This window comes from Callorhinus ursinus, unplaced genomic scaffold (assembly GCF_003265705.2).
Source record: "Callorhinus ursinus isolate GAN/ISIS: 27379988/994484 unplaced genomic scaffold, GSC_fseal_2.0 scaffold12, whole genome shotgun sequence".
Classification (NCBI taxonomy): domain Eukaryota; kingdom Metazoa; phylum Chordata; class Mammalia; order Carnivora; family Otariidae; genus Callorhinus; species Callorhinus ursinus.
In genome coordinates, this window is record NW_027397074.1 from 3,639,050 (window position 1) to 3,664,302 (window position 25,253).

Below are 25,253 nucleotides of genomic sequence, written 5' to 3' on the forward strand. Positions count from 1 at the left end.
TGTGTGTGTGTGTGTGTGTGTGTGTGTGTGTGTGTGTGTGTGTGTGTATGTGTATGTGTGTATGTGTATGTGTGTGTAATGTGTTTGACATTTTGGGGGGTTAAAAGGGGTCTTTATACTGTAGTAAATAAGTGCTAGCTTAGGTTATTAGCATCCACATAGCTAGCACTTAATTGAATTTATAAATTGCTAACTACCTTTTTCAGAAGAAGAGAGAAAGGAAGAGGGAGAAAGTATCATAAAAATATTGGCACTGTGGCCTACGTTCTGCCAGTACTGTATCAACAGGATAGGTGACAAGTGGTAGAGATTGTTTTCCCTACCCCAGCATAAGAAGGGCGTGTGAAACACATACAGAACCTGTGCTATTTTTGTGTGTATTTTAATTCCTTTCTTTATTTTGGAGCCTCTTAAGTGAAAGAAAAAGGGCATATGATAATGATGTGTGTTTGCAGAAAGCAAAAAGAGAAGCCTGGAAGAAAAGGGGAATGGAAGGGGAAAAAAAATTAAAAAATCAGGATGGGAGAGAGAAGTAAAGGATATTTGGTGGAAAAGGATTCAGGACCATGGTGTTTTTTATTTGCTCTTATGTTGAATGTATTTTCCTCCATGTCTCTGGTGAACTAAGAGCAGTAGTGGAAGGATAGCTAGATTTTATAAGAAAATTCCCTCTTCTGGGCGCCTGGCTGGCTCAGTTGGTAGAGATGCTACTCTTGATCTCGGGGCTTGTAAGTTTGAGCCCCACGTTGGGTGTAGAGATTACTTTAAAAAAAAAAAAAGATCTTAAAACAGAATTCCGTCTTCACTGAATCACCCCATCCCAGCTCACAAGGCGGGGCAGGTAGTTAGTGGTGTGCCTCTGCCTTTCTCACCCTCACCTCGGCCCCGGGCTGAGATTGCAGGACCAGTGTACTTGAGACACACTTTCCTGAGTGGTGAGAGGAGATGACAGTGGCTGGTTGTGTGGTCTTGGCTCCACTCAGTGCTTGCACTTTCTTCTGTTTGCATTGAATTTTCAGTAATATGTTTATTGAAGAGATATATATGGGAAAGTGCACAGATCGTAGATCGTTATGAAATCCAATTGTTGGGTTTTCTTTCTTTTGTAGTTTATGTTTTATGTGTTGTATCTAAGAAATTTTTGACAAGCCCAGGGTCACTAAGATTTTCTGCTAGATTTACTTAATAAAAGTTTTTGGCTCTTAATATGTTAAGACTGGGATTCATTTGGATCTTAGTATTAAGGTAAAGATGAAGTTATTTCCACATAGGACTGTTCATTTGTATCTGTTTTTGAACGTCATCTACAAATAGAAACCATCTGCACACGCTTTTGCTCCGTCTCCTCCCCACTGTACCTGTGAGATGCACTTGTATTTTGTGTGTAGCGGGAGTTGGCTCTATCTCGTTGCTGTGCAGAATTCACCATATGAATGTGCCCTGCTTTATTTATCCATTCTGCTGTTGATGAGCATGTGGGATGTTTGCAGCTTGCTAGAAATATTGCTGCTCTGAGCATTTGTATACATATCTTTTGGGGAATGGACGTGTGCATGCGTTTCTGTTGTGTGTGCCCCCAGGAGCGCCATTGCTCAGCGTTAGCGGCTATTGCCAGTTTTCCAGAGTGAGTGTGCCAGTCTGCACTCGCACTCGCTCTGCTCCAGGTCCTGGCGAGGTTGGGACTGTATACATCCTTTTTCTCTGCCTTTCCATTTCTGTACCTTTCCCCTTTTCTTTCTCTGTCAGAATTCTGATAGGTGTGCCAGCGTGACCAGTAGTTGGAGCGTCTTTGAGGAGAATTAGAGGTAGATAAGGGACTTTCTAAGTACCAGCTTTCAGGAAGGAAATCAGAAGTTTAGACTAAATGGGAATCCTAAGGTGTAGTCATCTGAGGTACTGCTTTCCCACTGACTGATTCTGATCTTTTAACTGGGCCCTGGAGGCCACAGGTGTTACCATTAGTTTTCAGACTTGGTTTCAATAGCAAAATTACTTCTTCATTTAAACCTTATTAGAAGAAGCCTATCATATAAAACAGAAGAGCCCTGGGTGAGAACCGGGGAAGTAATCTGGGCCTCCATCGACCTCCAGTCCTCTTAAAACCCTTGAGGTAGGTAGGCCACCTTGGGTCTGACCAAGAAGTTAGGACATTTTTGATGTTTCGATTTATATTACATTTTTATAATATTAAATTTGTATAGTGTTACATTTTATATCATGGTCTCTAAAATTTCTGTATCATACACCTAAATAAAAGTGTACTGTTGTCTTTTAATTTCTCTTTAAAAAAACCTGGACAATTATCTGAGCTTCCTTCCTGTTGGTCATTATATATGTGGTCTAGATGCAGTAGTTTCTAGATTATTGTGTTTGTTATCAATTTAAATTTTGATTCTGTTTCCTGATGCCTCTTTGGAGAGCTGCCACATTATAGCCAGCACAACCTTTCAGAACACTGATCTGCTCAGGCAGGTCGCCCCACTTTAAATACCCTTCAGCTCCCTTCGCACTGTTCTTGGCAGAAAGGAGAACTCCGTGTCCGGGCCAGTGAGCACCCACATTTCTCCAGCTGAGCCTCAGACTCCTCTGACTTTGGTCATGTCCCTCTTGCTTTGCTCTCCTGCTGCTCCTATCCCTCCCATCTTAAAGAAGCCCTGCCTAGGGAAATCACCGATCATAAGCCCTTTTACAGAACCATGTACCTCTCCTTTGTAGCATTTGTCACAGCTGCTGTTTGCCAGAGGGGAGTATCAGTGACATTTGGTCTACTTACTGGTTTACTTAGTGTTAGCCCCAACTGAAGAACTTAAATACACAAGTGTTTTCATTGCAGAATATTTTTATTTTATATCATCATTTGCAGCTTACAATTTACGAACTTTTTGGGAAGACTTTTTTGCTATAGGGAATCATTTATACAGTACTGGCTTAGAGTAATAAGGTATAGCCATATATAGTCATAGATAGTTACATATTCTCATAGAAGCTGATTTAACTCAGAGTATCAGGGTTATAAATCTGAGGTTTTTCTATCACCCTAAAAATGCAGTTTGTTATTACATATATTTTTTACATTTGTTATAATGTAAAATGGAAATTAAAGTAAACCGGAACACCTTCCATCTCTTTGCCAAACTGGTAACATCAAACAATAGCCATTTATTTACCAAATGTCAGCATTTTGTGTATCACCTTGGTGCTGTTTGTCTTGGTTGTAACCCATCCTTTGCTGTTATTTACTTAATAACATGTTTTTGGCTTGTTTTTAGTTGTGATAAAATATATGTAACATAAAATTTTATAATGCTTTTTTAAAGTTAATTTTCTTTTTTTTTTTTTAAGATTTTATTTATTTATTTGAGAGAGAGAGAGAGAGAGCATGAGACGGGGGAGGGTCAGAGGGAGAAGCAGACTCCCCGCCGAGCAGGGAGCCCAATGCGGGACTCGATCCCGGGACTCCAGGATCATGACCTGAGCCGAAGGCAGTCGCTTAACCAACTGAGCCACCCAGGTGCCCTAAAGTTAATTTTCTTTAAAAAGAAAACTTTGTATTGCTACCAGAACTTTAAAAAACAATTACTATTAAATCCTGTCTTGATTCTCTTGTCTGAATAAGACTTTAGGCCTGGCCATATGCTCCCTCTGTTCACAAGGGAAATTAAATTGGCAAGTGTCAGAAAGGAGCTTAATTACGTGTTAGCACCAAAGTGAGACGGACTCTTTGATATACTCAGCCTGAAAGAAGTTGGGAAAAGAGTAACTCACTCAGTATGTGATTCATTGTAATTCAATACCAAGTCCCAAGTATCACTTACAATCATTTTGTGTGCCCACAGCAGCCCCTCCTCTTGGCTTTGGGAACTGCCCTCCACCCCAACCCCCAGATGGTGGGTCAGGGAAGTTTTGCACAAGTGGAACGGCTAGTATAAGAATAACCATGACAGCAGTAGAAATAACTCTGTCTCTAGCAGTCATACCGCAGATTCCCTTTGGAGCAGAATTCTTCCAGCCACTGGCTGGGAGAAATTAAGAGACTAATTTTAGTGTAGGTTACATTTGTCATCCATCCATCATCCGTCCTTCCATGCAGCATTTGTCTGCAGCTGCTGTACACTAGCCAGTCAGTGATTTGGAAATCAGGGAGTCGCAAAGGCGGCACAGAAGCGTGGGATCTTTTATAGAAGTCGCCTTGGTGGGTGGCTTACCCCTGACCTAACTTTGGTCAGTTTTTTGGGCATGTGGTGCTGAGCACCGTATCCTGGACCACTCCAGTGGGAGGCTCTTGGCATTTTTTTTTTTTTGGAAAGATTACAAATAACCAATAATTGTACTTTGGGTGAACGTACATTAAGACTAGAGGTGTGGTGAAGTGGTTACAAACATTTGCCTACCAAAGGCAACTGTGAGTGAGTGATGAGGGCCAGGTGCAGACTCTAGAACGCTAGAGACCACAGTCCCATCTAAAGAGGTAGCTACTGTTATACTTCAATTAAAAAAAAAAAGAAAAAGAGGAAGGAGAGTGAGAAATGGGGAGAAGGAGCACAGAGAACTCAACATCCTTTCCTGTTCTTTTACAAAGGCAAAAATAAAACACAAAATAGTCTTTGTAAATTACTCTGCACCTATTGGAAATACATGAAATGATTTGCAGTGTGAGAGTTTTAAATTCGTTACAGTTTATACAGTGTAAGGAATATGATGCAGAGATTAAACCGTGTTATAGAAGACTTAAATGCAAAAATGTTATTAAAAGACATTGTAAAACAAAAGAGTAGGAAAGGTGAAAAAACAGGTGGCAAAAAAGTATTTAAAGATGTTCTAGCTTCTGTAAACCCAGAGTTTATAAGGGTGTGTGTGTGTGTGTGTGTGTGTGTGTGTGTGTGTGTGTGTGTACGAGCACATATGTATAAATGAGCCTGTACACACAAATATATGGTATTCAAAGACACACTATAATTCTGCAGTGGTGGTTATACTTCTGTCCTTTTGCTTGTAGGTATGTAATGCAGTTTTTATAATGACATGTGTTTTCGACATCAGTGTTTATAAAGAACCCATGTCCCTCCAAAATAAATAAAAAAGAGATGGCTGCTGATCTGCTCTTGCTGGCTACTGACATGTTGAAATACAAGCCAAGTTTTGCTGGCTTTTGTGATTTTTAGGAGAAGTTGCGAATTTGTTTTCTTATGTCAGATCTCTTTTATTTTTTATTTTTGTTTTTTTTTTTAAAGATCTTATTTTTAAGTAATCTCTACACCCATTAGGCTCAAACCTACAAACCTGAGATCAAGAGTTGCTTGCTCCACTGACCGAGCCAGCCAGGTGCTCCAGATCTCTCATTTTAAATGATGGTGCAAATGAAAAAAACAAAACAAAAACTCGCACCAGCCTTAAAAGAAAAGAATATCTGCCATCTAAATTCACCTCATGGTAAATATTTTTCTTATGTGCTGTAGCACATTTACAGTCTGTGAGGCACAGACCTGTATGGATTTATGGTAAAGGATTTTCAAATCTTGTGAGTACTAAGCATTATCTGTATATTGGAGGTGTACAAGTCCAACTATTGTTACACTAAGAAGTATGTGTTTGGGTTTTTCTGATGATACAAATACACAAAAACACAGGTGATAACTGCTCTAATAACTGCATACTAAGTTACCAAAATTCAAGAAGATCTCAGCTGTTTGAATTAGGAAGGGCCCCTGGAAGAGTGCCCACTATGGTAGAACTGAAACTTCAGTAAGTTAACCTGAAAATTACAGAGGTAGAGCAGTATCCTGTTTGTGCAACTGTCACCTCACCCTTTTTCTCCGTTCCCTTCTTTTTCCATCTTTCTTTTCTTTTCTTTCTTCTCCCCCTTCACCCATACTCCCCCCACAAAAAAAGATTTTGAGGCTAGTTGGAAGAATATCAACAATGCACTAGAGAAAGGGCAGGAGAAAGTGCAGGTCAGGGTAGAAGGTTGTGATGGCGGATAGTCACAAGCACCGCCCCCCCATACGTGGCATTTGCTGTGCACCTGCTAATGGTGACTGGCAAATTTGGTGTTAAGTCTCCTGACAGCCAGACTAAAGAAAAATAATGCTGCTCTTACTATCTATAAGGAGAAAATATACTGCTTCCCACAAAAGCAGAGAACGAAACCTTTTCTTTAACTTAATTATGATTAGTATTATTTAATATAAAAATTGTTTTAATTTAGATTTTATTGGGGGGGCACGTGTACAGGAGCAGGGGGAAGGGGAAGCAGACTTCCCACTGAGCAGGGAGCCAGACTTGGGGCTCCATCCCAGGGTCATGACCCGAGCCGAAGGCAGACGCTTAACCGACTGAGCTGCCCAGGCGCCCCTTACTATCTTTTTCACATATCTCAGAAGATAAGTTTATTCATTTTAGAAAATTAAGATAAAAAGAAGGACACAAAAAGCACCATGCTTTTATCATTAAAGGCCAGTCACCATTATTAATTTTTTAAGGTTAATATTTTGTTTTAGTGTACGTAGATCTATAAAAATCAAGCAGACACACTTTAACAGGATCACCATCATCAAAAAGAAAACCCCGTATCATACTGACAAATTACTTTGGAATTGGCTTTTTACCACCTGCAATCTTTCTTAGGTTATTAAATACTCTTCTGTAGCATCATTTTTTTCTGGTATCATTTTTAAAGGCTGCAGGGGATTGAGTCTGTGATACAGATGGGTATACCATAATTGTATTCATTGAGTCTGGGTGGTCTTAGAGATGGAGTCATTTGCAAAGCCAGCTTGTAAGGGTCTTGGGCAGGAGTGTCACATTGCTTTATACTCTCACTGGCAGTGTGTCTACTCTTATTTGGGAGTCTCACGGCCTTCTCTTTTGGAGCGTTGTATAGGTGATGGCGAACTCTGTGCTAGCCACTGTTGCCATATACCAGACCTGCTTCTTAGCTCTTCTGTCTAGTGAAGCCGCTGTTACTGGGACACCTTCAGTGTTCTCTGGGTGTGCGTACGTGAGAGCAAAGTCCATGTAATCAACCTTAACAAACCATAAGACACAGTAGATCTTGTATTCAGTTGCATTTATGAAATGCTTAAGGAATACTTAGTGCCTTTGTTGATGAATCTTAATTTTGTAAGGAATTTTAAAGAAGTTATGTGATAGAAGCTTCTCACCCCATACAGATAACAAAACACTTAACACCAATGATAGGCTTTCCTTTAAAAAAAATTTTTTTTTAAAGATAAGTAGAAATTAAGATTCTCCAACCCTCCTTGTGGGGGTTGTGGACTAGGGCCTTGTGGATGTTCAGTAAGTGTTCACTGACTTTATTGTAAAAATTAATCACCTTTTTAGTCAAGATCTTTTTTTGGCAAACTGCATTTTTCCTGCTAGAATTTTGAGTTTTGGGGGGAGGGGACCAGCAGTGTGTGTATTTTTTTAGAGTGGGAGGGCTGAACTGTGAAGTCGCAATCCTCAGGTTAGAGACAGCATGCTGGGGTGGGGAGATAGCATATGAGAAGTCAGAGTGAAATGAAACATTGTGGTACCATTTGAGAACTCTAGATAAATTCTGTAAGGCTGGGAAAGAGGTGGAGGAGAGCATGAGACGTACGTGAGAGAGATCTTGTGCCCTGGCAGCAAGGACTCTTCTGTGCAGTGGTAAGGATTTTGGATTTTATTTTATTTTTAATTTTAATTTTAATTTTTTTCAGAATATTTACTAAGTCAAAGATTTTAACTATTTATTTGAGAGAGAGAGAGCACATGAGAGGGGGGAGGGTCAGAGGAAGAAGCAGACTCCCTGCTGAGCAGGGAGCCTGATGGCGGGACTTGATCCCGGGACTCCAGGATCATGACCTGAGCCGAAGGCAGTCGCCCAACCAACTGAGCCACCCAGGCGCCCTTTAATTTTAATTTTTAAAAGATTTTATTTATTTACAGAGAGCACATGAGCAGGGGGAGGGCAAGAGGGATAGGGAGAGAGAATCTCAAGCAGGCTCCATGTCCAGCTTGGAGCCTGACATGGGGCTCCATCTCACGACCCTGAGATCATGACCTGAGCCAAGCCCGAGTCGGATGCTCAACCGACTGAGCCACCCAGGCACCCCAGGCTTGTGGATTTTAATGCTGAAGTTTACCAAGAGCCATTGACAGGGTTTAGCAAGGGAAATGTTCCACCCATGTGTAGCACACACACGTGCTCCTGTCAGGATAAAGTCAGGTCTCAGGTGTTTTGTTTTGTTTTGTTTTTTAAGATTTTATTTATTTATTTGACAGAGAGAGAGAAAGTAAGAGAGGGAACACAAGCAGGGGGAGTGGGGGAGGGAGAAGCAGGCTTCCCGCCGAGCAGGGAGCCCGATGCAGGGCTCAATCCCAGGACCCTGGGATCACGACCTGAGCCAAAGGCAGACGCTTAATGACTGAGCCACCCAGGTGCCCCCACAATCAAACATTTTATGGAGGATCTTAAAGGCTTTCTGATTCTTAGGACTAGATATGATGGATCTGTTTGTAGTGATACTTTAGATAAATGCAAATTAAGCATTTTCCAAGAAATTTCTTTAAGTTTAATGTTGTAAAGTAGATGTACTGAAGTTAACTTTTTCTAAAGATGAGGCTCTGTCTAGTTACCTCATAGGATTTGATGTTTTTTGTGGTTCTGAACTTCAGAATTTCCACCAAGAGTTCAGCGGTATCACACCTTCCATGTGCGTGAGGTAAATCCTGTATGTCTCTGAATGTGAAATTACTGTGTGGTGACTGACATCATGTCCCCCGTGAGTCCGGCACAGCCAGCCTTTCATCCACTGATGCAACACATCAGCGTTCTTTGTATCGTTTGTTGCATGTGAGGGCATGTGGTACAAAATGATGTATTTTTGAACACTAGAATAACATGTAGCTCAGCAACATGGTCATGCTTTGAGAGAGGCATGTGGACAAGAGCTCATGTGAAGAAATCAAAGATTTACACATCATATCGTCTGTCATTCCACCTTGTACACTTATTGAAAGGAATGTTAGGAGGAATCACCACATTACCAAAGTTGTCATTTTCTTCTTCTTTTTTTTTTTTTAAAGTAGGTTCCATGCCCAACGTGGGGCTTGAACTCAAGACCCTGGGGTCAAGAGTCGCATGTTCTACTGCCTGAGCCAGCCAGGTGCCCCTAAAATTGTCATTTCCCCTCTAACTTTAATACAGTTGAGATGGTGGAATGTAAAAGTTCATTCATGAGTGATGCAAGTCAGTTATAGTGATTCATTTTTATTAACTAATCAACAGCATTTCACTAGTTCTTTTGACCAGGTGTACATAGATGAATAGAATGAAAAAAACATCACAGTAAGGAAGGAGCTTGGAGATCTGGTGTATCCTCCATGCTTCTTTTCTGCATGAGGAAGACTGATGTCCCAAATGATGAAGTGATTCATCTAAGCTTCCACATTGGATTTTTTTTTTTTAAGATTTATTTTTTAATTAAAAAAATTTTTTTGTAGAGGGGGGAGAGGGAGAAAGAACCTGAAGCAGACTCCACGGTGAGTGCGGAGCCTGAAATGGGGCTTGATCTCACAACCTCGAGATCATGACTGAGCTGAAACCCAGAGTCAGATGCTTAACCCCCTGAGCCACCCAGGCACCCCTAGATTCTTGCAGCCAATCACTTTCAGTACTTAAAGTTAAGAAATTTAGAGTCTTGGAGCATTGTACAAAGAAATTGGTTTGACGGTTTCCTTTTCTCTTTAAGAAAACCGGGAATGGTGATTTTAAATTATACTAGGACTTTTTTTTTTTTTTTTTTTTTTAGCTCTGCTTTAGCCAGAGAATAGAAGAAATAACTCCAGTGCTTTTGTTTTATAGTGCATTCTCCTGTTCACTATTAATTTAATTCTTTAAACAGTTTTCTAGATGTGTAGTGTAGATGGCTCTTTTCTCACTTTATAGGTAAGAAAACCAGTGTGTTTATGATCTGACGATGTCACGCTCTGGGTGGTGGTCGGGGTTGTAACACAGCATGAGTCACAACCCCAGCCTCTGCACCTCAGGGTGCCCTGAACGACAAGGATGTCGAGGGTTTCCACGTACAAGGTGTCCTGAGTCAGGTTGCCTGCATTTAGTAAGAACGTGCAGTGCACCCCTCCTGTCTTCCTCCAGCAACGTCTGTGTATAAGCAGCAGTGAGGCAGAGAGCCCTGGCTGCCAGTGGTAGTAGCCACAGAACAAAGCGAAGGTAACGGGCTCCTGTGGACAGAAGTCACACTTCTGCTGTCTTCTTCCCTTTTATTGCCCATCCTGGCCTGACAGGGCTTTTTAACCCCAAATCTGTTCTGTCTGAAGAGCATTATGCATTTTCTTAGGCCAGAGGACCCGTGACTCTGACCTTCTGGAGTCACAGAAGCTGCTTCGTTTAAGTAGTGGAGCCTTTTGAGGAGAGGGTAAGAAGGGTCATCAGTAGAGTCGGTTCGTTCTCATACCAAGAATCAAACCTCATTTCAGCTACTGTTGAATACATTTTGTTAGGTGCCGTTACAGTGTCATACTGTGTTTTGTTCAGTTAATGGTTAAGAACTTCGAACGATAAAATGAGAACCCTGTAAAAGGTGTAGTTCCTGGGCGCCTGGGTGGCTCGGTTAAGCGACTGCCTTCGGCTCAGGTCATGATCCTGGAGTCCCGGGATCGAGTCCCGCATCGGGCTCCCTGCTCGACGGGGAGTCTGCTTCTCCCTCTGACCCTCTTCCCTCTCGTGCTCTCTCTCTCTCATTCTCTGTCTCTCAAATAAACAAATAAAATCTTGGGGGAAAAAAAGGTGTAGTTCCTTTTTTTTTTTTTTTTTTAATTTGTATATACGGGACTTTGATGATTCTTTAGTAGCCGTGTAGGTATTACTGCGCTTTGGTGGTCAGTGATACAGTTCGGAAAGCTCCTCGTACTTTCCTCCTGCTCATCTTTCACTCCTCCCGGCAGTCACCGAGTTTGGAACCTTTTCCAGGCACGCTTTCCGTTAATTTAAAAAGTGCCTCATTTTTACAACACTGAATGGATTTGTACTTCATCTGTAGACAAAAATGGGTAATGGCAGGAAGAAAGACTTTTGTTGTGTGCAGCCTTGTGCTGTAGCTCTGAGCCCCTGGAGACATGGTTTTGATTTCCAGTTCACATGGTACTGTGAGTACCAGGACCCTTCATTTTTCTCTACAATACACTGAATTTGGATGCCCATAGGGGAGGCTGCAACCCATGCCCGTAGGACAAGGACCCAACACTGACCATCGTGTATCTTAATGCTTCACATTTACCTACCTGATTGGCCCTTTCTTTCCTTTCCTTTTCTTTCCTTTTCTTTTCTTTTCTTTCTTTTCTTTCTTTTCTTTCCTTCCTTCCTTCCTTCCTTCTCTCTCTCTTTTCTCCCCCCCTCTTTCTCCCTCTCTCTCTTTCTCCCTCTCTCTCTCTCTCTTTCTTTCTGATTTTACTTATCTATTAGAGAGAGAGAGAGCACAAGTGGGGTGGGGGGAGCGGCAGGCAGAGGGAGAGGGAGAAGCAGACTCCCCGCAGAGCAGGGAGCCTGATGCGGGGCTCGATCCCAGGACCCTGAGATCATGACCTGAGCTGTAGGCAGACGCCTAACTGACTTAGCCACCCAGGCGCCCCTAAAGATTTTATTTGTAAGTAATCTCTGCCCCCAACATGGGGCTCAAACTTAGAACCCCAAGATCAAGTCGGTTGCTCTACCAGCTGAGCCAGCCAGGTGCCCCTCACCTACCTGATTCTTGAAGGCATTTGAGCTATGAGCTATATATGTAAAGGGAAAAGCTTCCTTTATCTGGAAATGTCACTCATCAGCAGATTTAACTTCTGACAGTTCAAGGCAAATGAAAGATTACTGTCACTAACTAGCCACTTATTGAAATTGGTAAAGTTTGTAGTTGTCTTCAGCATTCAAAATATCTGGCGCTGAAATACATAGATACACTTAATACAAAAAGGTTTCTATTTTGGGGGGCCCTGGGTGGCTCAGTTGTTAAATGTCTGCCTTCGGCTCAGGTCATGGTCCCAGGGTCCTGGGATCGAGCCCCGCGTCAGGCTCCCTGCTCTGCGGGAAGCCTCCTTCTCCCTCTCCCACTCCCCCTGCTTGTGTTCCTGCTCTCACTGTGTCTCTCTCTGTCAAATAAATAAACAAAATATTTGAAAAAAAAAAGGGTTTCTATTTTTGGTTAGTAAAGAAGTTGGGATAGAAGATGAACTAAAAGTTGTCCTCAAATTCTTTGGTTTCTCCTTATCCAAATGTTGGTCCTTCCTCAGGGTCTCTGCCCTAGGTCTTTTGCTCTGTTCGTCTGCATTCTCTCTGAAGATGATCTCATGTGTTTCCATGGTGTTCTGTGCCATCTGTGTGCTGTTGACTCCCAAATTTATATCTTAGCTCTCCATTCTGAGCTACAGACATATATATCCACCTGCCTACTTTACATCACTTACCTCAGTGTCTTTTGAAACCATACCATAAACCAAAGTCTGTCTTGTTTAATCCTTCTTGACTGTGCTGATGGGTTATATGGCCGATCTGTGCCTCCCTTCTCTGTCTTGTAGAATGTGGTTGTAAGGGGAGGAGAGGGAATAAGTCATCCTTTTGGTATATGGTTGCCCTTAGGGGCTCTGGAATGAAGGACAAAAATTACCCTGTGTGCTTAAATGTTAATGCTAAATTTTTCCCTGCCTCTGTGGGTTTAAATGAACATGATAAATATCTTTGAAAAAAAGAAGGCAACAGGAAATTTTGTAAGGCCTATACAAGGTTAGAAAGAAGTTCCCTAATCTTAGCCCAGCAAATAGTGAGGATTTTTGGTGATGTGGACAGTTGACCCCTGAAGAAGTTTGAACTATGTGGGTCCACTGATACAGATATAGATATATAATATATATGTATATATTATATATATATATATTTTACAATACAATAAGTGTATTTCTTCTTCCTTATGATTTTCTTAACATTTTCTTTTCTCTGCCTAACCTTACTGTAAGAATACAGTATATAATATACAAAATATGTGTTAATTGTTTAGGTTATCGGTAAGGGTTCCTGGCTATTAGTAGTTAATTTTGCGGGAGTCCACAGTTACTGTACAGGAGTTGGCGCCCCCAACCCTGCCTTGTTCAAAGTTCAACTGTGTATGTAACTTTTCAGCTTTTCTTTGTAGCAGCGGCTGGAGCCACTGTCCTGTCAGATTTCTTGTTCATGTTACTTCTTAAGTGTCAAGCTCAAATTAGGGGCCCACTGTGACCAGGAATGGCCCTTCTGTCTCTAAAATTTTGTTACACTGCTCATTTTAATTTAAAAAAAGTGAGTATTGGGGAGCCTGGGTGGCGACTGCCTTCAGCTCAGTCATGATCCCGAGGTCCTGGGATCAAGTCCGGCACCCGGCTCCCTGCTCAGCCGGGAGTCTGCTTCTCCCTCTGACCCTTCCCCCTCTCATGTACTCTCTCTCTCTCTCATTCTCGCTCTCTCAAATAAATAAAATAAAATCTTTTAAAAAAAGGGAGTATTTATAACTTTCTATAGATTCAAAATCCGCAGCATTGCCTTATCTCCTAGTTTTCCTCACAGTCCACATCTGGTTGGTAACTGGGTGCTGTCAGTTTCCTTGCAGAGGTTCTTTCCAAATCGTGTGCTCCCCTGTGACCTTCATGCCCTGCTTTTATTCAGCTGCTCTGTGCCCCGACCTCCAGTGCTGCTCATCTCCTTCGTCACTGCCACTAGCCTGTCCAAGCCCATTGTGACACCTCCAGGATCGCACTCCTAAAAGAGACTTACTCGTCTAGCTTGAGAAAGCCTTTTTACTGTGTGCCGCTCCCTCCCTGTGCTTCCCGCTGCTCTGCCACCTCGGTCTTGCCATCCTTGCTGTGTTCATGGGTGCTCTTCCCACTGCATGGACCTCGCCGCTCTGATGCCATCCCCACTTGGAGCTGCCCTTCTCTCCGTGTCTCCCAGAAATCCACTGATATATCTGTCTGAGAAGCTGCCCATCAGCCCAGTAGACAGAGAGAGAGAGTTTTATCCATCTTTGAGTTCCTGGCACCTAACACATCTTCTGGCCCTTATAGTAGACGCAAACGTTTATTTGAATAGAAGTTTTTAAATTTCCTTCCCAATGAGTAAGGAAGTTTTCTCTGAGAAAAGATTATTTTTGTCTTTTGTATTAGACAGTATTGGGCTGTAGTCCCTTATTTAACTCTCTTCTAAAAAGCTTTGTTAAATATTTATTTCTGTAGCTGTTTACCCAACCTTCCTGTGTTTGGAAACCCTCGAATTGTCTTTGGTGGGATCTCCAGCGGCTTCTTTCTTGTAGTAGTCTTTTCTTCTGGAAGTACCTACCTGATGTTTGAATTACCTGTGAGCCACAAGCCTTGGAGGCATTCCAATGGCAGAATTGGTACTTGAACTTACGCTATTAGTCTCGTGCTCTTTCCCTGGCGTCTGACTGATGCCAGCAGCGAAAACACTAGGCACAACTCCCTGGATTGGTTGAGGAAATTTTGTTGAGGCCATGTAAACTTCAGGTTATTGGCTGAACTGCAACTATTTATCAATGTCTTCTGTAGATAATTATCTTAATAATTGAAATTTAAAATTTTGTACCTTTCCTCAAATTCAGAGTTTATTAAAATTCTCAGCTTTGTTTACAACCCTAAATTCACCATTTACTACTTAAGGTTGTTTTGCAAGTGACTTTAGGATTTTAATTTTAATCTTGGTCACCTTTGCTCCCTCTCAGGTTCCTCAACTGTAAAATGACTCACACTTGGAAAACTGAGATTAGAATGTAAAGATGTCCAGGCTTTTTGAACTTTGGCCACACCTTCTACCAGAATAAATAAAATGGGGAAGTAGACTTAAATATTTGAAATACTACTTCCTTGGCAAGCTTTAAGCCTTCAGAGCTTTCTGTTCTTATATTCAGGTTATAGCTGTAGTCAAGCCAAAAGTTACTCTTAAGGATTAGAGATCCAGCTTGCCCTAAGATTCATTGGTGAGCCCAGTTGGCTCCTCATTTGGCTGCTGCAGGCCAGTCTAGGCCCTGTCTTGAGTGGATGTGAACTAAAAATAGATGATTCATTTTGGGTTGGCAAAGTACAAGTTCTGGATTGTTTATGTTGCTTGTTTCAGATTGGACTTTATGTGTTTTCCTGTGAGTGGATCCTTGTATATACGGTGGAACCTAATAATAGTGACTGTGCTTTACTTACTGTGGGGTTTTATCTACAACCCCTGCCCTCCAGCCTCCATAAATTTTCAGCCTGTTTCTCATAAACAGGCAAAGGAAGAGGGATTTTTTGAGATAACTTAGAGCTCTAAATCGGAAGAGTCTTTGAGATGATGTTGCTCATTTTATAGATGAAGTGGCAGACTTAGAAATGTTGCCTGTCGTAAATCAGGTGGTAATGGCACAAAATAGAAATGACAGCGGGGAAATACTGAATTTTTTATTTTAAAAATACGTCAATATATGATTTGGTCCTTGGACTTGGAGTAAGGTTATTCAGACTATGGCAGACTGTTGACAGTGGCCCTGCCCTGATAACCTCTTCTTGGGGGAAGAATTCCTTCTAATGTCTTTAAGCTTTTCCAGTTATCTGTTTGAGAAGGGCGGTAGAGGGAGTGACTGATAATAACGTAAATCCTTGAGAATTGTCGGATCATTTTGCTGGAAGAGGCAATGGGGCATGGGAAGGGAGGAAGAGAGGCTTTGGCAACAAAAGATCAAATCTGACTTGATCTCCATCCTGCAGGAATCACAGTTCGCAAAGGGGGTGGGATCATCTTGCGGTGATAGATTTATAGAATGTTAGTACTGAGAGCAGCATGATATATTGGAAAGAGTGTATGGGCTCTGGAGCCATGGACCAGAAATGAAATTTTGGCATGCTACTTAAGTTTTAGGTTTTCTTCTTATTTGTTTGTTTATTATTTATGAGACAGAGAGGGAGAGGGAGAGAGGAGGAGCAGAGGGGGAGGGAGGGAGACAAGCAGACTCTGTGCTGAGTGAGGAGCCTGATGCCGGGTTTAATCCCACGACCCTGAGATCATGACCTGAGCTGAAACCAAGAGTCAGACGGTTCACAGACTGAGCCACTCAGGCGCCCCAGTGCTCTTGATCTTTGAAATAAAGATGATAGTGTCCAAGAAGGTAATGTTTATAAAGTGGATGCTCAAGAGGTAGTAGGAGGTCTTGTTTTATGATCACATGCTTTGGAATCAGGCCAGTCACTGAATTGCTTTGTTTACCTTGGGCAGGTAGGTAACCTCTGGGCCCCAGTTCCTGTATGTGTATAAAGCAAATATAATAATGTATACCAGTCAGGAAATCATGAATTTATTTTTTATTTTTTTTTTGAAATCATGAATTTAACCATTCAATAAATGGTCTAGGAGCTGATAGACGCCGCAGAGAGGGCATGTCTAAATTTAGCCTGCAGTCCTGTTCTGTGTACCTCAGTTTGTTACCATCTAATTTTGGTGTCAGAATTAGAGTTCTTTATTAGCAAAATTACAAAATGAAGTTTATATCCCTTCCTTATCATACAATCTCTTTTCAAAAAGTCATTTTATAATTCTGACACCATTTCAATGCTTTCACTTCCAGTTCTTGTATCTTTTTGCCTTTAAATTCTTTCCTCCAACTTGGTAAACTGGTTCTTGATCATATTTTAAAAGTCAAACAAACAAAATGATAATAAAAATAAAGCATTGCAGGTTGAGAACTGGAGTTGTACTGCCAAAGGTACTTTAAACATCTTAAACAGGCCAGTGTTCAAGAAATACAGGTCTGGTTAAAAATACTGATAAATAAGCATTTAGGTAAATACCAGGTAAATATTTTCATTTGTGGTAAGTAAAGGCCTCCAGTGAATCAAGAGCATGTTTAAAATACAACATATGAGAAAAATACACTTTTAAAAATGTTGTTTCAAAGCAGTATTCTTTTCTCATTTCCCAGTAATCTTTCCATTTTTAGAGGCAAGTGAGGTTCAAAGGTCAGCTGTTAGTTCATCCTGTACTTTTCTGAAACTACCATATATGTTTAAACTTAAAATTTTTTCCTTCTTCCCTCCCTCCCTCTCTCCCTTTATCCCTGCCTGTTTGTAATTTCTGTCTAGGATTTTTACATAGGGAACTGTACAAACCAGGGTAGTGCCTCACATGTATTTTTATACTTTTGTGTATTCTTGGGACTCAGTTTAAAGAAATGTTTTAAAGTGTGTTCATTCTGTATTGCTTCCAGATAAAATTATTATTTCACTTATTATCTAAAAGGATAAAAGTAAGTTTATAAGAAATTTACTTTAGACCTTTTAGGCTGAGCCCAAAGTATTTGATTCGGAGACTGAACTTAACTCTCCTGTAGGTAAAATATGATCAGTGGAGGTGGGGAATGTGAGCAGGACATAGAGGAACCTGATGAAAGGAAAGGAAATATTAGCCGGTAGGTAAGGAGCAGTTGCTGACTGAGGCAGAAAGCCAGAAGCAAAAGCTGCTACAAAGCAAGATCTTATTGAAAAAGGGGAGGGGAGGGGCGCCTGGGTGGCTCAGTCGTTAAGCGTCTGCCTTCGGCTCAGGTCATGATCCCGGGGTCCTGGGATCGAGCCCCGCATCGGGCTCCCTGCTCCGCGGGGAGTCTGCTTCTCCCTCTCCCTCTGCCTGCTGCCCTGCCTGCTTGTGCTGTCAAGTAAATAAAATCTTAAAAAAAAAAGGGGGGGGTGGAGGGGAAAAAAAAAGAGCTCAAGGACTCTGGCTTTCTTATTCTCTTCAACCATGTATCACTGTTTTTGAATCTGTACTCTGATTTTCCCATACTTGGACGGTCTTATGTAAAGCCCTGCTCTTCTGTCTGCTTCTGTTGAATTAGGGTCTGTTAATGATGTTTTAATTTTTTCTCTCTCATCCCATCACTTCTTGTCAGCTTCTAGGAGTCTGTTAGAAACAATGTATTTTGATGTTCAGGCTGTTTTCCCCTCCAGCCTTCTTAAGGGCTCTGACCTACTTAAAATTAAAGGGGGAAGAAAACCCTAAAAGATACACTATTTTGGGTGTGAAGAACTGGACGTACTGCTTAGCGGTGCCTTGATAATTCAGGAAAAAGTCCTTTGTTCTCTGTTTTTTATTGAGTGACTTCCTGTGCAAAGACAAATTGGATCAGCATTTTTTCTGATTTAAGAGGGAAGGAGTGATAGCTGTGTTTTGCATTTTCTGATGCTAATTATATTGTAGTTTTCTAAGATGTTTTTCTTTAAAATTTTGGATTTGTGAGGACATAAAAAGGTTTATCTTCTTGTTCCCCTTTTTGCCAGTTCATAAAAATAAATCGTGCTAGGGAAGAATAATTTATAATTCATAGCCTCTTCCGATGAGTGGTACTGTTTTTTTTTTTTTAAGATTTTATTTATTTGAGAGAGAGAGAATGAGAGATAGCACGAGAGGGAAGAGGGTCAGAGGGAGAAGCAGACTCCCTGCCGAGCAGGGAGCCCAATGTGGGACTCGATCCCGGGACTCCAGGATCATGACCTGAGCCGAAGGCAGTCGCTTAACCAACTGAGCCACCCAGGCGCCCGAGTGGTACTGTTTCTAAAGTAGAGGTTTGTAATCAGTAGGCTGCACTATTCAGATATGTAAGACAACCATACACCTGGGTTTGCCAAGGATAGCCCCAATTTAAGTATGTTTTCTTGGCTTATTATTAGGGAAAGGAAAGAAAGAAGCCCCTTCACTCTGAAAAGTGTATTGGAATGATGAATTATGTGGTCACCCTGGCTTAATGTCTTCATAGATCTCCAGTGTGGTTACTGTGTCCACACTTTCTTCTCTGGGGTCAAAATGTCCATTTGGGCAGAAGGCTTGGAAAGGTGTTCCAGAATGATTGGGGTTTTGTCTCTCTAGATGGTGGGATTATAAACGATGTTACATTTTCAGTGTATGTGCTCTACTTTCCAGCTTCTTACTAAAAATGATTTTGTTATTAAAACCAAAACAAAAGAACTAAAGAAGTTTTCAAAGATTGTTTAACAAAAATAAAATGGGGACTATGTAATGGTGAAGCCTATCAATCAGGCTTGTGCATTCTAAGCAATATAAAATGACCTTGTCTATTTTTTTTTTAAGATTTTTTATTTGAGAGAGAAAGTGAGAAAGTGGCAGAGGGAGAGGCGGAAGCAGGCTCCCCGCTGAGCAGGGAGCCCAATGTGGGGCTCAATCCCAGGACCCTGAGATCATGACCTGAGCCAAAGGCAGATGCTTAACTGGCAGAGCCACCCAGGTGCCTCCTGACTTTGTCTATTTTAACTAAGAAATACAGTTTATTGGAATGATTGAAGTAGTTGACTCTTGAACAATGCGGGAGTTAGGGGTGCTGACCCCCCAGCGGTAAAAAATCTGCATATAATTTTTGACTACCAAAAACATAACCACTAATCGCCTACAGTTGACGAACCCTTACTGATACTGATATAGCACACATCTTGTATGTTACATGTAATGGAGGATAGTCAGAAGAAAGGCATGTGGGGAAGGGGTCCCTGTCCTAAGAGGAAACTACCCTTAAAAGGGGGAAAAAAAAAACCCATCCTGTTACTCTATACCACTCTGGAAGGAGCCCTCCACCGTTTCCCATGTGAACAGCTACCTGACAGGGAGTTGAGTACGTGGACAAAAACCTGATTGGGTGGCAGGTGCATGGAGGGTTAGCCAAATTAAAACAGCTTGCCAACAATCTCATAAAAACCCCTAGACTTAGGGTGCCTGGGTGGCTCAGTCGTTAAGCGTCTGCCTTCGGCTCAGGTCATGATCCCAGGGTCCTGGGATCGAGCCCCACATCGGGCTCCCTGCTCGGCGGGAAGCCTGCTTCTCCCTCTCCCACTCCCCCTGCTTGTGTTCCCTCTCTCGCTGTGTCTCTCTCTGTCAAATAAATAAATAAAATCTTAAAACCCCTAGACTTAGGAACTCCAGTGGCAAACTTCTCAGGTCCCCTCCCTCTTAGGGAGCTTTGTACAATCGCTCAGTAAACTTTGCGTTGCTGCCCACCACTTCGTCTGGTCTACCTCTTCATTCTTCGAAGCTGTGTGACCAAGAACTGGGGGCACTAAAGGAAAAGAAATCCTGAAACAACATGTATTATAATACTGTATTCTTGGGGTGCCTGGGTGGCTCTCTCTCTCTGTCAAATAAATAAATCTTAAAAAAAAATACTGTATTCTTACAATAAAGTAAGCTAGAGAAAGAATGTTATAAAAATCATAAGACAGAGAAAATATATTTATAGTACCGTACTGTATTTGTCAATAGCATAAGTTTATGTCGTCTGTTGATAATATGAATTGTCTGTCAGTACCTGCATTAATATGGTCTTACATGATACAAAACACTATAGCTGTTACACATATTACTAACACTAGACATCAGAAATGAAAATAGGGCGCCTGGGTGGCTCAGTCGGTTAAGCGACTGCCTTCGGCTCAGGTCATGATCCTGGAGTCCCGGGATCGAGTCCCACATCGGGCTCCCTGCTTAGCAGGGAGTCTGCTTCTCCCTCTGACCCTCTTCCCTCTCGTGCTCTCTGTCTCTCATTCTCTCTCTCTCAAATAAATAAATAAAATCTTAAAAAAAAAAAGAAAGAAATGAAAACATAGGAGCGCCTGCGTGGCTTAGTTGGTTAAGCATCTGACTCTTGATTATGGCTCAGGTCATGATCTTGGGGTCCTGGGAACAAACCCTGTGTCAGGCTTTGTGCTCAGCAGGAAGCCTTCTTGAGGATTCTCTCTCCCTCACCCCTTTGCCCCTCCCCACTCACCTGTGTGTGCTTGCGCATGCTCTCTCAAATAAATAAATAAATCTTTACAAAAAAATGAAAACAATGTGAAAAAGTAATTTATATTTATTTACAGGTATAACGCTTCGTGCATTGATAATGAAGAAGCAGCAATATGGTTGTTTTATATAGCCTACTGTAAGCAATACAATTGCTTCATGGTAGCCTAGCTTATACGTTAGTGAATGCATTGTTATAAAATTTTTGTGCCATACAGTATTAGAGTCATTCATAATACAGTATTAGAAACATTGTTACATTAAAAAAAAATCCTGTACCTGTGATGATAGGATGATGAGCAGTTCCTCTAGATATGAGAGAGGCATACTGTACAGTAATGTAATTCTTTAAAAAGCAGAGTTATAAAATAGAAAATCAGCACAATATTTTATATTAACTACCACTCACCTTATGCCTACATAAGCATAGGCTATCCACTTCCATGCAGGTCATGGACACACGACGTTCTTTATGGTGAATACATAGGCAGTGATGATGGTGATGACACAGACATGTCTCAGATGGTGGTTGTCCCTACCGTTCTTAGATTTTCACACACAGATACTCACATACCCCACAGATGAGCTTATTACCTGTACGGCTTGGTGGTGGTTTACTGTTCACTAAGTGGAAGTAGGTCATCATAAAGTCTTCCTCCTGTCTTCTTCGGGCTGCTCAGGCTGAGGAGGAAGTAAACGAAGGGGTGGGGTTGGTTTTGCTGTCTCAGGAGTGGCAGAGGTGGAGGAGATGGGAGGCGAGCCTGGAGAGACAGGCACACTGGGTGTAACCTTCTGGGAATACATCCTAACGTTGGACTTCTTTTGCTATATTGCATTTCTCTGAACATGCTTCTGTCTGGTACCAATCCTTCTTGCACTATTTACTTTAGTTTCGGGGCCTATATCACACAAGGGCCCAGGTCGTAAAAGAAATCAAAAGCAGTCTTGAGTAATCTGAGCCCTTCTGCCGGATTGTCCAGTGTCCGTTTGTTTTCTGGGGCTGCTTCTCCTGGGACTTCTTCCTCACCATCTAGCAGTATCCAAGAGCGCTCGTCTCCATCAAGTCCTCTCTTAATTCCTGTGGTTCTGGTGTCAGTTTAACTCTTGAGTTTCTCTGAGATCCGTATCTTGAAACCCTTTACCCACCCACTGTTTTTGCCATATCAACAGTTTCTTTCATGATTTCCTTGATTGGCTCTGTCATAAATCTGTGAAGTCATGCACAGCATCTGAACACAGTTTTCTCCAGCAGAAATGTCTTGTTTCAGACTTGATGGCTTTAATGGCTTTTTCTATAACAACAATGGCATCTTCAGTGGTGTAATCCTTCCAGACTTTAATGATGTTCTGTCAAGGTTCTCTTCCATAGTGTTCACAATCCGTTCCATTATACATCACCATGTGTAATGAGCATTAATGACCCCGATCTAGAGGCTGAGTTGGAGCCATTGTGTTTGAGGGCAAGTAGTCCATTTTGATACCTTTGGTGCTGATCTCATGGGGGTTCTGGGTGCCAGGGGGCATTGTCCAATCAAAAAAACTTTAAACAGCAGCCCCTTAATGGCAAGGCACTTCCTGACTTTAGAGACAAAGCTCGAGGGAACCCATGCAGAAAAAGGGGTTCTCACTGTCCAGGCCTTCTTGCTGTACAACGAGAAGACTGGCAGCTGATGTTTATCTTTGCCCTCTGGGCACTGGGGTTAGTAGTGTTACAGATAAGGGCGGTCGTGATCATAAACAGCACTGTGCTTGTACAAAACAGTAGAGGTAGACCCTTCCTTCCTTCCTTAAACCCTGGTGCTTGCTTCTCTTCCTTACTTATAAATGTCCTTTGTGGCACTTTTATCCAGAATAGGGCCCTTTGGTCTGCATTAAAAACCTGTTCAGGCAGATATCCTTTCTCCTCTGTGATTTTCTTAATGGCGCCTGAGAAGTCATTTGCTGTCTCTTGGTTGGCAGAAGCTGCTTCTCATCTTAACTTTTTTTAAAGCCAGATCTCTTTCTAAAATTATCAAACCATCCTTTGCTGGCATTAAATTTTCCAGCTTTAGATCGTTTACTTGCCTTTTATTTGAAGTTGTCATGTAATGACTTGGCTTTTTCTTGAATCCTGTTAGTCTTAGAGGTATGTCTTTCATTTAGCCATCCTGTACCCCCATAAAAGCTGCATTTTCAGTACGGGATAAAAATGTATTTTGCAGAAAGTCCAAGGTTTTCGTGCCTCCTGGCATAGCAGCAGTGACAGCTTCCTCAACTTTTCTTTCTTCTACAGCAGTCCCTACGCTGGATTCATTTATCTTGAAATGGTGGACACCATAGCTGCAGACCTCAATCCACGCACATACCAGGCAGTTGAACTTTTTCTTGTAAGGTCATGCTTCCTGCCTCATCAGTGGCACTTCTTATGGGTCCCATGGTGTTGTTCAGGGTTTATGGTCTGGCACTAAACACAACAAAAAATATATGAGAATTGGAAGAGATCACTTTTACCAAGATACAGTGTTTCCTGGAGAGCCAGCCTGCTTGTGCTGTGATGAGGGTCACCCAGCACTTTAAGTGGCTGCTCACCACACGTGAGCTCCCCGCACTAGCAGGAGAGATGGCTCTGAAGTTATTACAGTAGTGCAGGGTGTATTACAGTTAATTTTAACGCAGTTAGGATTTAATACTGCATCTTTGTTTACATTTCTCTTGACTGCAAATGGCGCCATGTACAGTCTGTAAGTGTGTGTAAGTTTTGATAAATTTTTAAATTTTTAAAAAGATTTTATTTATATGAGAGTGAGAGGGAGCGCACAAGCGCACAAGAAGGAGGGAGGGGCAGAGGGCGAGGGAGAAGCAAGCTTCCCGCTGAGCAGGGAGCCCACCCTGGGCCTCAACTCCAGGACCTGAGCCGAGTCAAAGGCAGACACTTAACCGACTGAGCTTCCCAGGTGCCCCTAAATTTTAACTTTTAATAATTTGTGTATATTTTATGGTAGTAAATGATAAAATAGACGAGTAACTACATATCTTTTATGCATTTGTGACATACCTAATTTTTTCTGAAATTTTTTGGATATTTCTCGGCCATGCAGTTTGTCTGCATGTTATTCAAATTGTCAAAAATCTCCAAAAATCTTTCAATATATTTATTGAAAACAATCTCTGGTCCATGTATGGGGAGATTTTTTTACAGTTCAAAGCCATGTTGTCACAGGGTCACAGATGTAGGTGGTGGAACAACAGAAAAGCTGGAGGAGTAGTGGAGAGACCCTGGGTGGGCCTGGGGGCCTCTTGGCTCCTGGACACGCCCACCTGGGTAGCTGGACCCCTCCCGCCCTGGTGGTGCTTCCTGGGCCAAGGGCCTGTGCTCTGGCCTTAAAGGAGCAGGAACAGATCACATCTACTCCAGGACTGGGAGGCAGAGCTGTATGGGGACTCCCGTGTGAAGTTTTTTTATCATCTAGCCACACCCAAGAGATGAGAATAATAACAACAACAACAATAATAATAGTCTAGTTATCTTGATATCTCCTCTCTTAGGAATTTGAAGGAGGCATGCCTCATCTTTAAAAGGAATCTGCTTTGATTTGAAAATGATCATTAATTACCACTAGTTGAGAGTCCCAAGTAGTGTTGCTTTGCTGTTCTTTACTCTGCATGATTCAGCGCTTACTTAGAACCTCTTGTCATTTGCCTGGTTGGAGGAGTAGGAAATAGTTATTTTGATAGAGGGGTTGATTTAGATACATGCTTTGCCTCTAGCCCTAGGTTATTTTGCTCATGAGTTGTTTCAAACTTAATAATGTAGCTTTTTTAGTTCTTTAGTTGTCAGAATGTACTGCTGTTGTTATTGGCTGTTTATAAACATTTACGTGTATATAATGAACCTAAAACCAAGCAAGAAAAATAGAAATCTCTTGTGTTAATTGCTCTGGGATATGCTTTCTTAGGTTCTTAAAGTCTGGGTTGTGGTTTTAATAGAGTACCCAAGTGTCTCATGTCTGGTGGCAGGACCCATCTGTGTGAGAACTCTTCACTTAGCAGAGTCAAGGTATTCAAGTTTTTAAACATACATGGTAATTACAGGAAAAAGTTTGTGGCCTCAAAATTAAGTCTGATTTACATTTTTCTAATCAGAAGTGGAATGTGAGATTTAAGTAATGTTTAGAGTTCCTTTCAGGGACGAAAAGTGTTTGGGCCCCAGAAGAATTACCAGCTTAAACGGTTTGCCCCTTTGAACTTTTAGTTGTTTTAGTAAGGAAGATTTGTTTGATGAACATGATATTTGCACGTTCTTCTCCTAGGAGTTACAACATTTAATTGATCCAAGTAAAGGTGTAAGTGTCTTTTGAGAATGCGCTGAGTAGGTTGCATAATTTAGTGGATCTTTTATTAGTAGACTTGCACTAGGGAGTGGGAATACGCAGGA

The 25,253-nt window shown here is 41.7% G+C and overlaps 1 protein-coding gene and 1 long non-coding RNA gene across 19 annotated transcripts in view; one reads left to right on the forward strand and one right to left on the reverse strand.

Moving 5' to 3' along the window:
* Window positions 1-21,483, reverse strand: part of LOC112824812 (uncharacterized) — a 32,704-nt gene extending 11,221 nt beyond the window's left edge. Inside the window, exon 1 of the long non-coding RNA XR_003208539.2 lies at window positions 21,249-21,483. This is a non-coding gene — a long non-coding RNA (uncharacterized lncRNA). The remainder of the gene's footprint in view (window positions 1-21,248) is intronic.
* Window positions 1-25,253, forward strand: part of SRPK2 (SRSF protein kinase 2) — a 246,250-nt gene that overhangs the window by 109,006 nt on the left and 111,991 nt on the right. The gene's annotated exons all lie outside the window — the stretch shown is intronic.